The 15303-nt window shown below is 31.0% G+C and overlaps 1 long non-coding RNA gene across 1 annotated transcript; it reads right to left on the bottom strand.

Moving 5' to 3' along the window:
* Window positions 1-9884: 9884 nt before the first annotated feature.
* LOC143049126 (uncharacterized) lies at window positions 9885-14832 on the bottom strand. The gene is made up of 6 exons (XR_012970076.1): window positions 14754-14832; window positions 13842-13883; window positions 12595-12671; window positions 12252-12323; window positions 11251-11443; window positions 9885-9986 (listed from the first exon to the last, which is right to left on the bottom strand). It is a non-coding gene; the product is annotated as an uncharacterized LOC143049126 (long non-coding RNA).
* Window positions 14833-15303: the final 471 nt, after the last annotated feature.

Genomic DNA, 15303 nt, shown 5'->3' with positions numbered 1-15303 from the left:
TCTGTAAAATAAATAATGAAATATGAAAACGCGATCATTATTGATATGCAAATACGGTGAGCAAAAGCTTGAAAGAAATGTAATCCAAAAAGTATACGGTATTAATTTGTAAATAGTCTCAGAACTATATGTAGAACGGGGACCCAATTATTTCCATCATTTCATTAATTAAACTTTATCATTATTGAGGGGCAGATGTTTTATTCCGTATAATAGACTGCAAAATTTTCATTACCTTGTCATACAAGTAGCCAATTGCATAGCTTCTTGAAGAATTCTCGAATTTTCATAAACTGCATTTAAGAGAGGAGTACTATATTGAATATAAATACGAAATTTTATCAACTGTCTGGTTCTAATCGAAAATGAAATCTTGATCACATACTCGGAAAATCTTCCACCCTAGACATTTCAGAATCACTTACAAAACAAAAAGTTTAATGAATACCCTTTAAACATATTACAAATTTAAGCATCTTTACATAATTTTGATCTTGTTACAATATCCAATTAATAAATAAAAGATGGTAGCTTTATCAAGGGTTTCACTCGAGCATAACGAACGGGTATCCTGTAACTGGGATTATATTCCATTTTTTTGAAAATTAAGTTTAATGTCAAACTCAGTTAATAACATTGTTATTTGTATATATTATTTTCATACAAGGGTGGTACTAATGGAAAACAGTTCATAACGTGATTGATTAAAAGCACGTTCATCCCAATTAAACAATGATCAATTAATTTGTATTACCTTTTGAATCATCATATGAAGCGGAACTAATATAAAAAAGTTAAGCAATTGTGGTTTTCATAAATGATCGCTGATGATGGTGTTTTTAAGGACCTTGACATTTGTAGATATATCTCTAACCGATCGTGCAAGAACCTCATGGGTTATGAGGTTCTACGATCGGTTAGAGATATATCTACAAATGTTTACAGTTATTGAGTGGGAAGAATGAAATATCACAAGTTAAAGGACACACCGGTAAATGGTAAAGGACGAAACGTCAAACATCAATCGCAGAGCGTTAAATAATTCTCTGTAAAATACCTTTTGGAATTCGATAATGCCTTGGTATTTTTATACAAGCATTCAGCAAATAACTTAAATCGAGATCTATGCTCATGTCAAATTGTCCTTCAAAGTATTATTATGTATGTCTATGTATTTCTGTATACCATTGCATCAACATAGGTTCTTCAGAATAAAATATATATATATAAAGCATCAGCACAAGAATACGATTATTGTTTAATTATTATTATCATTATTTGAGTTTCAGCTGTATGTTCTAGTTCAAGTAGTAACAGTATTGATGGAACCATATATTCATAAACAATTTATTATCAAATCACGCAAAACTGTTAAAAGATTTTAAGGTGACGAATTTAAGAACAAACATACAATTAATAAGCTGCTCAATAGTTAAAGCTATGCGACAGATAATAACATTTTAGACAAATATTTGGCAATGTTGTAGATCTTGTATAAATGGTTATATTTGTTTGACATTTTCTGTAACATTGTATGGTAAGAAGCATAGTCTATATTTCTAGAGGTGCAATATGAAGCATATTTGTTTAATTAATTTATGTCCTATACTAACTTTAAAACTCTACTACTTTGATTTTAAACATATTTTATTCATTAAGATATGAAAAGGATTGAGCAACAGGCACAGCCTATAAAAGCTCTCTCCATATTACATGTTCAAGGTATAATTCAATTATTACAACTGTATTAAAATAATGCAATATAGTGGAACATGCATGCTACTTATGAGCACACACGAGCAAATATATGTTTACAGTGTTACTTACTAAATGCAAAGTATATTTAAGTATATAGGCAATTACTCATCATGTATTCAAGAACCTTGAAACATGCAAATATTCTTTATAAGTCATTAGAAATATATATATATGGCTTGAAAGAGACACTGAGCTTGCTTAGTGGATTAAATGAATTAATGTTTAAGTGGGAAAAAAATAAAAAATAAAACTAAATGAAACAAAAAATAAGTTAGTTTCAAACAAAACGTTGAGTGTCACTGATATATTTATGAACAGATTTAAAAATAGCAATATTCATATCATATGAAAATAATCTGTTTCCAAAAAGTAATAATTCAATATTTATATCAACATTATCAGCAATGGAGTTAATGGAATCAAGAAGGATCTGTCTTACATCATTGTACTTAGGGCAAATGAAAAAGAAATGTTTGTTATCCTCAACAGGATGATTACAGTTTGCACAAAAAGTGTTCTCGGATAAGAATTGATTAAACAGATGAGATTTTAGGTTGCTAGCATTATTTCTGAGTTGACAATGACTTATATTAAGTTTCCTTATCCCATAGTTGAAGGGTTTAAATATATCATCAGTCCTATAAAACTTTTCCAGTCCACTTCTAAATATACCCAAACTTGGGGATTTTTGTAAACTCAAAGGAAGACTATTCCAAAGTCTTATAGTGGAAGGAATGAAACTATTGAAATAAGAGCTAGTTCTAGCAAGAGGCGGATGAAAAGTGTTATTTTCCTTCCTCAAAGTATAAGGGGTTTGTCTGGGAAGATATGGCTGGACTTACTCATATAAGTATGCAGGTGTCATCCCATTTAATATTTTATAGAATAGTATAAGCTTATGTTTATTACGTCTATTCTCCAGAGTTTCTAAACCTAATTCAATATAAAGTTTTTGTCTGGAGATATTACGTCGTAAACCTGTAATTATTCTCGCGGCTTCTATCTGAATATTTTCAAGAAGCTCAGACTCGTGCTGGGAGCAATTGCCCCATACAACATCACCATACTCTAATATAGGTCTAATAAAAGCATAATAAATACGTATAAGTGAACTCCTATCTAATAAATGCTTAACTTGACGAAGCACAGATAGACGAGAGCATGCTTTTTTTTATAAATAATATCAACATGTGAGTTCCATGAAGCTGATGACTGACATGTTATCCCAAGATGACAGTGAATATTTATTTTCTCAACCTCTTCCCCATCTATCCCAAAAAATACAGGTGGGTGTTCCCTTTCCCTTCTTGTAAATACAATATTTAAAACTCTACTACTTTCATTATGAAGTTTCGATAAAATGTACATTCTATAATGGAAGGCTCATATGCACCACTATAATATTTGTTAAGAGGACCAGTGTAATTGGATAGCCAAACACTAAAAAAGGTAAAAAAGGAATATGACATTAACAATCTGAAAAATCCATGAAATAATGGAAATATAATAGACATTACAAGACAAAGCTTTATTATGTCGACAATTATACATACGTTAGCAGCAATAAAACTTTATTTCATTCTCAATAAAAAAATCTATCTTCATTAAACATAGTTGGTAAACCTTAGAAAAGAGAAATAGTTTGTTTTATTAAATGATCTTTCAATATGTCTGCTAGAAACTATGTCCGCTTGTCCGTTATAATTCCAATTTTTGTATAAGAGACACATCATATCCATACTTACTAAACATTAAAGAAACGAATAATGCCATTTACATAATATTTGTGAGTATTCTTAAAGAGAGAGAGAGTTATGTACTTGTACTTACGATCAACCGTAACTAGAAAATAAGAAAAAAGAAGAAAAGATAAATAATCAAATAACTAAACATTTATAAATTTATGTAAATAATAGGACACAGTTATTTTAGAGTAAAATATTCGTCGTGGTTATTTTGTGCGATTCTTATCAACCAGCTTCTAAAGAGTCCCAGGAAGTGTTACACAAGGCAACTGTAGCATATAAACGCTAGAATAATTAGAAACATAACAACATCAATATATCGGAAAATGAAATTAAACAAATGTTGTAAAACAATATCGCCCATCTATTAATTTCAAGCAAGCCATAAACTTAGCTTTAATGAGAAACAAATAAAAATATAGTGAAAACAATTGAAAGAAGGACAATCAAAACTTCACAAAAAAGATAAAAAAAGACGAAAAGAAAATAACAATAGATCTACTAGACACTACTAGACACTACTCCAACACATTCAAAAATGCAGTCTACTCTAACGTTTATTATATCTCTGAAATTTGTCATATATCAATTAAATAAATTTAAAACACTTTACTAAGGACTGTTGTTCTTTATTATCATTTAAACATTATACCAAACAATGCTTAATATTCGTACAAATCATCATTTATATAAGACTTTGACTGACAGTCTATGAAAAATACATCGTTAATTTCTGATACATATAATGTTATATATTTAAGATGTACTCAATGTGTTCAATAGATTTTATATTTGATTGCATTTATATAATAATTTTCAATTTGCTATTTTTGGCGAAAAAGTATTCAGATAAGTTCCTAATATCTGGCAAAATTGATTGTTTATAGGTATATTAAGGTGTTGTGTTTCGGAAATTGTTTCCAAGTCGTCATTCATACATTGATATTCATGGACCAGCACCTCAACGTCTAATCCTTATCCAATTTACTAAATAAATGGATAACCATCTTAACATCACCTTTATATTTACTCGGTAATGCAATTTTCATTTATATATGTATGGAAAATAACTTTATATCTCACATTTATCACATTTAGATCCTTGATATCCACTTTCACACGTGCAACTATATCCCTGTAGAGTGCTCTTGCATACACCATGAACGCATGGATTTGGGTCGCAGTCTGCAAAAAATATAAACCATATCAAATATCTGAGTGAGGATGCGTATGCACTTAATCAGGAATTTTAAGCAATTTAAGCTAAAGCAATTATCTACTAGACACTATATAAATAAACTATCTCAAATTGAATGTTTGGCATAGAACCATGCATACTTAACTACAAAACAATTTCCCTATTGCATAAAATGATCGTCTAGTATGCCTTGCAGAAACATCACCTATGTTTCAGTTGAACTTTTTCATTTTTTGTGATTACAATTACATAATTTACACATTTGAATTAAGACCATCAATTGTTTATGAATATGAAAATAGCATGCATCCATTACAATAAAAATCGATTGAACAAGTAAAAAAACCCTGTGAGAGTCGTATAACTTTCCAAAAGCGCACCTGATGCGTGATGGTGACTGGATGACATATTTTGTATTGATTTCCCCTAATAACTCTGTTGAAGGAGTTTCGTGTTAAGTATGTTAAGAGCGGAAAAAAACATATTTTGAAGTTCTACAAAAAGTTTACACCCACGATCGTATCATATTCAGTGACATTGATACGACGAGCAAAGAAATAAGGATAGACAATGATGGTTACTAATTTGATTTGAGAGCGAAAAAACAAGGTATTTATACTTACAATCTTTCACTGAAATAAAAGATAAAAACTTAATGAATTAAAAAAAATATTACTGATCAAATCCAATTGCTAAGCGTCCTATGCAAATGCAAAAACAAAGAAACAATAGTACACAAGACACAACATAGACAACTAAAGACGAAGCAACACAAACCTACCAACAACTTGGGTGATATCAGGTGCTTAGGAAGGGTACGTAGATCCTGGTACTCATGTTGCACCAGTTGTGTTGCTCATGTTACTACAAACCCGGTTCGTAGTTTAATCTGGTAGATCATATTTGTAAAAAGGGAACAGGATTGTAGTTACGACATAAGGTAAATATCTGATATCATCTGTGAAACGAATATTCCGTAACGGTCAACGAAGGGATGATTTCAACTGCTCAATTTGGAACTCTTGATTTGATAACTTCATTTTGAGCAGCAGTCCTTTTTCTAGGAAATCATGATAGGGAAAACAAGGCCGGGAATATCGTATCGATTCAGAGATATATATTCAGTATGCAGACGCTGTTGGAATGTTGCTACATAGAAATGGAAAGTTCATAATTGAAAAGCTGAAATAATCGCGTTTGTCGTAAAGTTTTGTTTTCAACCGACCCTCACTTTCAATTTCTAGATGTAAGTCAATGTATGAGGCAGAATTAACTGTATTTGATGTGTTCTTTATCTGTAGTTAGATAGACAGATGCGTTCAATATAGTCACCAATGTTTGCATTATTTAGTGATAAACAAAATCTATAAGCGGAAAGTAAAACTAAAGGATATTGCTAACTTATTTTCTTTCTACGTATTTAGTTCCTGTATAAAGTCCGCCCAATGAGAATAAAGGAACAAGTCGGTAAGAAGAGGACACAAAAAGATATCATAATTCATAACGCAATAAAAATGTATGTGTTCCAACGTGTATTCAGGTAAGCTTGTTTAAAAACTGTGAGTTTACATAAAAATCCATTAATATTTAGAAAACCTCGTAGAAAAATGTTTCACACAATATTTTCTATATGATACGTTTAAAAAAAAAATACACCAAGTTGTTATTTTTAACATGCAATCACAGCTCTCTAATGTTGCAACCCTTCACATGGGAATTTTACACGAAACTCAAATTAATGTCAACATTATATTGGTCTAGCTTGTTTGACTTTAATATTCTTGTAAAGAAAAAAGTTTGTTATTTTTGTTCAAACTGTTTATTTTATTTTTCCAGTAGTTCTGAATAAAAGCTGCTTGTAATATTTTTAATCCCGGTTCGTAGTTTAATCTGGTAGATCATATTTGTAGAAAGGGAACAGGATTGTAGTTACGACATAAGGTAAATATCTGAACAAAAATACCAAAATGGTTGTTTGTTCGCTAAAGTACGATGGTATGTCACGCTAAAGTGCGATGGACCAATAGGGTTAGGTTCTAGGGCTTTATAAAAAACGTTATAGAACACTAAATGTAAAAATAGTCTTTTTGTATAATCTAGTATTATAAGGTATATCATATGTGAAAGGCATTATAATTTAACTATAGTTTGAAGTAAATTATTCTAAAAGACCGACCACGTAATACTAGTAATTGTTTAAATGTAAATTAGGTGGCACAGAATACCATATTTCTTGTACTAGTCAATGACTTTTTTAAAATTTGGGCGTTTTTACAAATATTGTGATAATTTGTGTAGCTTGCCGTTCACACGTAGTCTATCACTTATTGGGACCCCTCCCTTTACAATCGTCCTTAATTATAATTAAAGATACAAAATGTAATTATTATCGGAATATGTAACATTTTTTTGTTTAATTCAAATGAGAGAGAAAGGAGATGTTTGCCGAGCTTAATTTACCCCTTTTTTGAAGCGACTATATATTCATGTTATATTATCCTGCAATGTGCATGCTAATGTGTTAGCCGACAATTTATAATTTACGCATGAAAACATGTCCCTTTATTTTGCCTACGTTGCTTTTCAATAAGAGCGATAACATTTAAACGGAGACCGCACAATAAACTGCAACAAAAACAATAATTTAAATGCATCCGTTCGCTTCCAATAAAAGCAGGATACAGGATATCTATGCAAATACTTCTTGTATCGACAAGGACTATAGTAAAACGGTCGACAGCAGGACACAAGTTCTTCTTCAAGCCACCAAAATAAAACTCCTTTGCTTTAGCTGACAAAGCACGGTTTGGTTAAAATTAATTAATTCATTGACATTTGATTTAAAAGTTGTTAATCAAATGTCTGTAGTTTATTTTCCGGCGTTTTCATTTTTGGTTTGTATAATCGACTGTTAACGTCATAATCCAACTACATTTCTTACGTCTTTACTTTCGCGGACCATCGCACTTTAGCGTATGGAAGCATCGCACTTTAGCGTATACCATCAAACTTTAGCGTGTTCATCGCACTGTAGCGTCCCCATCGCACTTAAGAGTCCTACATATATCTTACTGAAATATTAATAAGTTAAAATAATCGAGTTCTTCTTCATTTCTGTCCCAGGCTACTATACAAGAGAAGTTGCATTTAATCATTAACACATGTATGTCCACCTATATTTAAAAATAAATAGAACAAAAAGTCTTCACTCAAAAAATCCTACATGTATATATGTGAACAAACAAATTTTTTATCTTACATTGATCACATTTGGATCCATCATATCCATATTGACATGTACAATGATAACCCTGAAGGCTGCTCTTACATATACCATGTACGCATGGATCCGGGTCACAATCTGCAATACATAGAAATAAAATAAAACAAACAAGATACAATTGCGAATGTAAATGGGGAATGTGTTTAACAGACAACAACCCGATCAAAGAGCAGAAACCAGCCAAAGTCCACTAATGGGTCTTTATTACAGCGAGATACGTTGGCAGAATAGGTCACACAATTCGGTACTATTGTTGTACATTTTTAGATGTTGACGTATTTTAGTGGTCATCTTAGACATGATGGGGTGCATGAAACTTATGTAAAGTCATTGAAAGAGATCTTCCTCCTCAGAAGTTTGTTGAGCGGTACGGTTGCACATTTACAAAATATATCATAACACCAATTTCTTGTCGAAATATTAATCAACTAAACCAACCATAATTTATATGTCGATCGCAAAAAATTTAGAATTGGTCTGATATAATCTTTGACGTTATATCATCTAACGCCGTGTGCTTCTCGAAAAGGATGGAAAACCATTGGTTCATTGTAGATATAATTTACATCGTTAAACAAGAATCGAATACTTACAATCTATGACTGAAATAAAAAAATATATAAAACATACTTTAAATTCACAGATTATAGATATAATTCATCCTCCCTACGTCTGATAAAAATAAAAGAGCAAATATACATTTCATATAGATTAGACCGTTGGTTATCCCATTTGAATGCTCTCCAACTTTTTACTTGTTCGGCTTTGTAACTATTTTGATCTGAGCTTCAGTGATGAGTCTTATGTAGACGAAACGCGCGTCTGGCGTAAAAAAATATTATTTTGGTAACTTTGATAACTATTTACACTAGTAATTTTGGGTCCCTTTATAGCTCCAAAGCTCTGTGTTAATCTGGACCTATAATGGTTTACTTTTATAAATTTTGACCAGGATGGAGAGTTGTTTCCCATATCTCTGGAACAAGGCAATCGAATAAATTAAAGCTAAATACCCTCTTAATTATGCAATTGTTTTTAGAAAAGAATTACTTAAATCAGGAAAAAATGTCGTATTCCGCTAGCTGAGCAAGGAAACCCTGGTCCATCAGAACAAAATGATTTCCCCAAAGTTTTCAGCGGGATTTATGTTGCTCATTATATAGGTTGTTGAGTTGAATTTGTTATTTTTTTTTTTTAACTTTGTCGTTTTTATTTACTGTCATGGTGTTGTTTGATAACCACTTTGGTATTTTTGTTTTTTATAAGATGCCAAATAATACTCATCTGAAGTAGGAGCGTAATTTTTTTCGAAATGTTTAAAGTGAGAATTTTTTTTCAAAGTCACTGTAGAAAAGTTTATTTCTGCGTCGTTTCATAATTATCACATATTTGCATTTAAGAAAGAAATAGAATATAGACACATCTTAACAAATATAATGGCACTGGTCTTAAATAAAGGCCACAGTAGTATACCGCTGTTCGAAAGTCATAAATCGATTGAGAGAAAACAAATCCGGCTTACAAACTAACTGCGGTAAACACATCATTTGATGTAACCTGATGTTTAGTGAGTGGTTGTATTTTGTTAAGGGGGTTCATAAATGTTTATCGTTTCTCGTTTTTAATAAAGGTTTGTTAGACCGTTGGTTTTCCCGTTTGAAAGGTTTTACAAAAGTCATTTGTTTGGGGCACTTCATAGCTTGCTGTTCGTTGTAAGCCCGGACTCCGTGCTGATGACCGTACTATGACCTTTGATGGTTTACTTTTTTTCACATTTTCTCTTAGGGTTGTCTCATTGGCACTCATAACACACTTTCTTATATTTAAATATAATCATGTGCTAGTACCTGATTGGCAAAAGGAACAACTTTTATATTAATAAATTACATTTAAAACTTACTTTTATCACAAATAGATCCATAATATCCTTGATGACATGCACAGCTGTAACCCCGAAGACTGCTCTTACAAACACCATGTGTGCACGGATTCGGGTCGCAGTCTGTAGTTAGTTAGAATATAATTTTCATATATGTCAAAATGAAATGGAAATTACCTATCAAATAAGAAAGGCAAATTGAAAAAAAACATTTCCTCATAATAAATTACGCCTTATGTGCGTTTCCTCAACAACAGAATCTTCAGCCAGCCGAACAAATGAATTCAAAAAGATGTGCAACTGTAACCCGGAATACTGCTCTTACATAACCATGTGTGCAAGGATTCAGTTCACAGTCTGCAGTAATTAAAAATCTCATTTTCGAATATGTCAAAATGAAATGGAAATTACCTGTCAAATAAGAAAGACAAATTAAAAAAAACAACATTTCCTCATAATTAATTACGCCTTATGCACATTTCGTCTACAATAGAATACTCAGAATGTCGTACAAATGCGTTCAAAAAGATAGCTTTTAACGAAGATGATTTCTCTTTTAAAATGCCATTGTCAATTATTAGAATGAAAAAACGCAAAAATCGGTTGCTTGGTTGATAAAGAGACACATTAAACAGAATGAATCAGTGATGTCTTATAAATAATTCGGTTGATAATCCGTTATGTCGGTACTTCTTTTTACAATATTTTAATCCGAATATTATATCGAATTGATTTATGTACAATGTGTCTTTTTTTGTACCATGTGACTTTAATTGATAAAACGTCGTATGTGAAGAAATCATAAGATGGGAATTTGTCAAATACCAAAATTCGGTTATTCTGAGCTTGAACTCAGATGCATATAATGGAAGTTATATGGCGGTAAAAGTACGTCATTATGAAATTGACTTTTCCCTCCACAAAGTTATTTGACCTTCAACATTGGTATGACTAAAACATGTAAAAGCCAAATATATACAAATTTTCATCTTTTAAAGTGCAAAAATAATGAATGGAATGTTTTTTGCTTTCAAAATATTAGCCATAGCAATATTGGCGGGAATGATTCTCTATAGAATTTTTCTACGTTCAAGACAAAAAGTAAAAGGCCAATTTGAGTAAAAAGTTTAAAAATGGTTATAAAAGGTTTTGCCAATAACGCAAACCTTTGTATTTCCCTTCATTTAAAAATCGACCAGAAAAAATAAAGAATAGATTCGTAAAATTGACATATCTAGAATTCGTTCACAGTAAATTATAGACACATTTAATGTATTCAGTTGGTAAAGGAATAGCTTGAAACCTTTGCGAAACGCTCATATTGGTAACTTAATAAAACATCAAATAATTAATCTTAACATTTCTTTATATGAGTAATGCAACATACCCAAGCTGTCACACAGTAATCTGGCATTACATTGATCAGTAGTGCAGCACTTTTCACATACAACTGTTTCTGTTGTTGAGCGAAAAGTTTGCGAAGGTTTTTCTGACTTTGCTTCTTTCTTAAACTTGGAAGATGTTTTTGTTGAAACATGTCTTTTCCCAACGACTGGTATACTGATAATTGGAATGCATCGCTTCAAATATAGTAAAAAGAACATAAAATAAAATGTCACATTTCAACAAAATTTCAGTCTGTTGTAGAGCTCTCATGATCCTTGTTATTATGTGTATATGCAACCTTACTTTAAATGCAGATGACTTTACTTTACACCCCCCCCCCCAAAAAAAAAAAAAACAAAAAAAAGAACGGTACGATTTGGTCGGAGCGTTTCCGCGGTACCATGAAGTGCGACTCAACATTATCAATTTTGAAAAACAAAACATTAATCTATTGTTAAGACTGTGTGTTGATCCCTTTATATGGGCATTATTTTGAGTTATAGCTGAGGATATAACATTACAAAGTCATATCTAGTATTTATAGCAATTTACTGTCAGAATCCTGAAGACCTCTGTATTTTAAAAGTCTCGTTCACAATCGTTGGCATGTTGATTCTATGGATACGTTTTCAAGAATTCCTTAAAAGCAAAATAAATGCGAAGATCGAGAAGAAAAGTTTAATCCGCTTTTTTTTAAATTTTGTACCTCGTCAGTGAATGTTGATGATAGTTTTATAAAAGTATTCATGTGATGTTTTCAACTTTGTGTTATCTAACTCGATTTAGAGATTGGACATTTTATAACACTTTTCCATATGTTAAACTCGGTACAGAATTTTACACTATAAATGCACATGTTATTGTATCGCTGGGTAGTCGTTTAAATTCTAACGGAATATATCAACAATAGAATTCGAATAAAGACCCACTGTCCATCTTCATAATATGCTTCTCACCCCACGTAATATGACAAAAAATATCATTAACAATATTATACTCTACCTTTTGACTACTGCAACCCAAGTCAAACCATTCATGGCCGGTATTAGAAACATATTTCCGAATACTGCATAACTTCATGAAACGTAAAAGTTAGAGAAACAATAGGGTTGTACGTATGTTATAAATATCAATGATAACAATGTTTTAAAAGCGAAATTCATTTTCGTAATGAGCAAATATTATTCTTAAATAAAGCTTTAAATACATTTTTACTAGTATCTCTTTTTCTTAGAAGTCTTTAATGTATGAAACTGCTTAATCATAAGCTCATTATACAACCATAGGAAACGAGAATGTATTTTTTTAAAAATGGCATTGCTTGATGATTAAGATGTTTATTTACCTCTTGGTCGCTACATCGATTAGCAGTTGTACAGTCCGAAGGCTTGGCTACATGATCGCATTGAAAACATGATAGTCCTTTAGCGAAAATATATTGTTATTTTTTTATATGAGAAAGACATCGCAAATATTATGCTGATTGTTAATCTACAATTGATTTTAAACTTGAGGCATTGTTAATAGATCTAATTTTTAATCAAGATTTCGATATTTTCTGTATTCAAGTTTTACACACAATACGTAATATACTATTCGTTTCAAGCAAAGCATCTTTTCTAACTTGTTTGAATACCATCTAATTTTGTATATGTAGTAATGTATTCATTTGGTGTTGTTCGTTGATGTTTGTCTATTTTTTAAATCTATTTTTTTCTGAGAATTTGTGTGTTGGTATTGTTTTGTTGTTTATTAATACTACGGTATATATAAGTAATTTAAGTTAGAATATCTTCTGTATTATTCTAATTATGCAAAGCCTGGTTAACAAAGGCTTGAATATTCGAAAATGCAGTTACACTATAACCATTATATTGACTAATAAATTATGATTATATGGTGGTACAACAACAAAGGAAGGTTTAAAATAACAAATAGACAGACTTCATTTCATTCTACTACTAATTTACAAACAAAACTAACATTCACGAACTATTGGATATGCCCTCTAAATTATGGTATATATCATGTACATATATAGTTCATTTATATGAACCAGAACACCAAAAGTATTATTTATATAAGCGATGTCGGAACAATGGTGTCAAATATTGTCGAACATTATTCAAATATGACATTTTGCAGAGGTACTTCGGTGATGCTTTAAAATTGTGTCAGATGTTCGTACTTATTATTTTTCCTACGATACAGGTAAAACTATTTTGTTTCATGACATCCAAGTTTCTTTTCTCAAATAAACTTCACAATGTCATTTAAAGTCATTTAGCACAATTAAGCAGATTCTATATTTCTTTTCTTTCGATTTGAGACCCAAATAGTACCAACCCAAATATAAGGTAAAGTCCAAGTCAGTCATTTCCCACTATTTTTAAAACTCAAATATCTCAAGGAGAAGCTCCTTAACCTATCAATGTTATAGCTTATATTGTTTTTCAAGTCATTCTATTCCAACTTATAGCATCAGTTTTAAATTCTTGGTTATTTAAATTTGAACAAAGTTTATGCTTAAAAAGATTTCTACAGACTAAAAACTAATTTGAATCTTTGTTCTCATCAATATGTTTTACAGACCTTCTGAAAGGCAACCATGATGTAAGACCAGTATGAAAAGGTCTGAAATATAAAAAAAAACATGCTTCCATGATGTATATGTATCAGATTTCGTTCTATTACTATGATTGAATATTCACGGGATTATTAAATCTAACAAACTAGTCATGACAATGAAGTGCTATTAACATAAAGCTACTTTTTATCATGATGTTTTCTTCTAGATTTAGAACAATATAGTCAAATACACACTTATAACTAATGAATCGTCTAATCTTATATAACTGATAAGAACTAGTTATATACAACATAATAGTGCATTGACTTGACATATCAACGATATCAAGGATGAGGCGTTCGGGCCGGATCCTTGTATCGTTGATATGTCAAGTCAATGTACTCTTATTGTCTTTAAACTGCAATCTAGAAAAAATCATTTTCAATTGTTGTTTTATGTGTTAATATTATTTATTTGATTTAGATATTGGGGAAAATTCCCCTTTAAAAAGGCCTCATATCAGGCGGAGAAATATACTACACAATGAAATGTACATTACCTAAAGTCCGCAATCGATGGTTTACGAATTCGTTTTGAGTATGGACTAAAATATCAACAATATGCATATGCAAAACACAAAATGATTTATAGGTTTCAAACAAAAAATATTGCCAAGTGAAATATGTTTTTTTCCAAAAATTGTAAAACACAAAAGCTTGAGTGGCTGTATACATTAGAAAGCAGAACAGGTTGAAGAGGTCGTATGCATAATAACATATTTCTGGCAACTCCTATTTAAATATTCATGAGGAAAAGTGATATCGGGTCAGTGACTGTATATGACATAGAAATATACGGTCAACGCATTTTGACTGCTGAGAAAGAACGAGTGCAGTATAAATATAAATATATTATGATAGCATACAGGTACTTACGAATAGCGTAAATGACGAGAAACATTTATCCGAACGAAATATTTGATAAGGAATTTATGACAATAGATAAGAGTGCAACTTGTACAATCTTAAATAAAATTCTAATCTAACTTGACTTGACAACAAGCCAGTTTTTTTAAATAATAATACAAATGAATAAAGGTCCGATAACATATAAAAAAGTAAACTACTGTGAATTTATAATTAGTCTTTGGATACGAATTGTCGTAGGTTTCGTGGTTACATATGAAAGATTTCAAATGTTCACCGATTACCATTTGCATTATTCACGTATCATAATACGTGCACGGATCGACGTATACGGATAGAACAGATTTGTTTACAATAATGATTTTACCCTGATCTCAATTAAAATTAAATGCATTATATAATATTTTCATCGGGACCAACTTGACTTAATTTATCCTTCTCTCATATACGTGTTATACGATACGTCGATTCGGATACGCCTGCAAATACTTGATTAATGCAAATTCTCTACTAGTAGAGCATTTGCATTAATCAAGTATTTGTTGGCGTATCCGTATCG

Source organism: Mytilus galloprovincialis, chromosome 10 (assembly GCF_965363235.1).
Source record: "Mytilus galloprovincialis chromosome 10, xbMytGall1.hap1.1, whole genome shotgun sequence".
Classification (NCBI taxonomy): Eukaryota; Metazoa; Mollusca; class Bivalvia; order Mytilida; family Mytilidae; genus Mytilus; species Mytilus galloprovincialis.
The sequence above is the reverse complement of the archived record's forward strand: the minus strand, read 5'-3'. Positions and strand labels throughout refer to the sequence as shown.